This window comes from Leiobunum rupestre, chromosome 5 (assembly GCF_980474605.1).
Source record: "Leiobunum rupestre chromosome 5, qqLeiRupe1.1.hap1, whole genome shotgun sequence".
Taxonomy (NCBI): Eukaryota; Metazoa; Arthropoda; class Arachnida; order Opiliones; family Sclerosomatidae; genus Leiobunum; species Leiobunum rupestre.
The window spans coordinates 32765714-32769292 of NC_143388.1; positions in this window are offsets into that span (position 1 = coordinate 32765714).

The following is a 3579-nucleotide window of genomic DNA, read 5'->3' on the forward strand; positions in this document are numbered from 1 at the left end:
TTTCTTTGATAATATAGGAACATATAGGAGTATTTCTTTGATAATGTAGGAACATATAGGAGTATTTCTTTGATAATGTAGGAACATATAGGAGTATTTCTTTGATAATGTAGGAACATATAGGAGTATTTCTTTGATAATATAGGAACATATAGGAGTATTTCTATGATAATATAGGAACATATAGGAGTATTTCTTTGATAATATAGGAACATATAGGAGTATTTCTTTGATAATATAGGAACATATAGGAGTATTTCTATGATAATATAGGAACATATAGGAGTATTTCTTTGATAATATAGGAACATATAGGAGTATTTCTTTGATAATGTAGGAACATATAGGAGTATTTCTTTGATAATATAGGAACATATAGGAGTATTTCTTTGATAATATAGGAACATATAGGAGTATTTCTTTGATAATGTAGGAACTTATAGGAGTATTTCTTTGATAATATAGGAACATATAGGAGTATTTCTTTGATAATATAGGAACATATAGGAGTATTTCTATGATAATATAGGAACATATAGGAGTATTTCTTTGATAATATAGGAACATATAGGAGTATTTCTTTGATAATGTAGGAACATATAGGAGTATTTCTTTGATAATATAGGAACATATAGGAGTATTTCTATGATAATATAGGAACATATAGGAGTATTTCTATGATAATATAGGAACATATAGGAGTATTTCTTTGATAATGTAGGAACATATAGGAGTATTTCTTTGATAATGTAGGAACATATAGGAGTATTTCTTTGATAATGTAGGAACATATAGGAGTATTTCTTTGATAATGTAGGAACATATAGGAGTATTTCTTTGATAATATAGGAACATATAGGAGTATTATCTAAAATTTAAATTTGTTTTAATATAAGAGGCAAAGCTAAGCCTCAGTGAAGTCAGATTAATAAGCAGACGACGATATTCCTAATTCAGTTCAGTGAAGTTCTTTGGAGAAGCAGTTTACATTTTATCATGATTTTATCAAAGCGATTTAGTACATTAAGCGCCATCTGTATTATGAAAAGCGAACTTGACACATGGGAAATTAGAAAAAACCACGCGAAATACAAAATGATATCTAATTATAGGAAAATATAGGAAAAATGGTTAAATAATAGGAAAATAAAGGAAAGCATTGAAATATAGGGAAATTATAAAATAAAGGAAGAATGGACTATTCTGTCTATTTGGCTCGGAATGGTCAAAAACCAATGATTTTATTTCCGATCAGAAGAAGTGTCTAGTTTCTCAGAATGAAAAATTTACGAGCTTCCGATTTAGAATTCTGACAAACTAGACGTACCCTTAATTGGGTCTAGTAAATAGTCAGTGTTATCAAGGAGACAACACAAAACAATGTAGAGTTTCTCTTTCATCCATACCATCCTTACGTTACTCTGAGGGGTTTTTGAATTTGGGGGTAGGAAAAAAAGGGGAACGTTTCGTGACGGCATGGCTGCCAGCTCCCCGGCTTCACGACTTTAATTGTCACTGAAGTCATTTCAACCGTTTTTCACGTCTATTACGATTCATCTCAATTAATAATTTGTATTTTAATTTAAAGAATTCAAGTTATAAGTAAATTTACAGTTAAACAACCATTTTGTACAAGCTTTTATTCCCGAAATATAACGGTCATTTTACTTAGATGGCGCCACGTGCTCTACGAAGAATCACGATTAAGTTATTTGTTACTAGGCGACAGTCAAAAATTGGTATCTGCGCATGCTCCAATACCAACCAATCCGGTGTTCCCTCCCTGGCTAGCGTCCAGGTCCTAAGTGGGTCCATTAAGTTGGCCCGCGACTTCATCGAATCTAGTAGTTAAATACCCTATCATGTTGCACCCATATTGCACCATTTTGCACCGTTAATGCCGAATTTTGCACCGCAACAGTTTAGTAGCAATTAAAATAATTAAGTTTCGCGGGCCAAGTTAATGCAACCCGCGAGTTTTTGGTTATTACACATTAAACGAGCCTATCTTATTGCACCCAAAATGCACTAAAATGCACCACCAACGTTTTAATTTTGCACCATGTGGTTCTCGGGATATTTAAATTTCAATTATCGCGGGCCAAGTTAATGCAGCCCGCGACTTCTGGTTTTTTTAATGTTTCACTAACCTATCATGTTGCACCCATAATGCACCATAAGGCACCACAAAAATTTTAATTTTGCACCATACGGTTCTCGAGATATTAAAATTTTAAAATTTTGGGAAATTTGAAATTTAATAGCTCGCGGGCCAAGTTAATGCAGCCCGCGACTTCTGGTTTTTTTAATGTTTCACTTACCTATCATGTTGCACCCATAATGCACCATAAGGCACCACAAAAATTTTAATTTTGCACCATACGGTTCTCGAGATATTAAAATTTTAAAATTTTGGGAAATTTGAAATTTAATAGCTCGCGGGCCAAGTTAATGCAGCCCGCGACTTCTGAATTTTTAATGTTTCACTAACCTATCATGTTGCACCCATAATGCACCATAAGGCACCACAAAAAGTTTAATTTTGCACCTAACGGTTCTCGAGATATTCAAATTTTAAAATTTTGGGAAATTTGAAATTTAATAGCTCGCGGGCCAAGTTAATGCAGCCCGCGACTTCTGGTTTTTTAATGTTTCACTTACCTATCATGTTGCACCCATAATGCACCATAAGGCACCACAAAAATTTTAATTTTGCACCATACGGTTCTCGAGATATTCAAATTTTAAAATTTTAATTTTGCACCATACGGTTCTCGAGTTATTCAAATTTTAAAATTTTAATTTTGCACCATACGGTTCTCGAGTTATTCAAATTTTATTAAATAAAATTTTTATAACATTAAGGACTTCATTTAGTATAAAATAAATTTTATAATCCTAAAAAAACTCGACGTTTTAATTATCTAAATTCTAAAACCATGGATTGTAGGTTTCATCATCAACATGAAATAAGATGCAGTTTAACTATGAATAAAAAAGCATTTACTCTATAACTGAAAATTATACATCATTATATGCTAACAAACCCCCAATTGTAAGTTATGTTGTTTAATGTGTACGTTATCCTAGGAATGGATAATATATTTGATTAAAAATTGGGGACAACGAAAAATTACACAAGAAAAATATTTATTTTTTAAAACTTATCAAGGTATATAAGTTTTTTTTATAAATATATAGTATCTTCAATATGGATTATATATATAGATAAAATATATCCTGTAATATTTAATATTTAAAAATATATATTATAAGTAAACAAAAAATAAAAATAAAATTTTCTGAATGAACGCTATAGTTGTAATCTCAACATTATATATACCTAATTGTTTGTGAATGTACGAATGACGTTTATGCAGATATTTTATTGGTCGCTGAGTATAGCTAGGTCGCGGATTATATTAAAAATTATATGGAATAGTAGAAGAGTTGGGCCGTAATGTTTTCTCGACCACTGCAATTTTCTTTTTTCTTTTTTAAGTCATCGTATAGCTCCCATTTATCGTTCATTCTGAATGCGTAGCACATATAATGCCCTACTATCTTGTTTTCATTAGG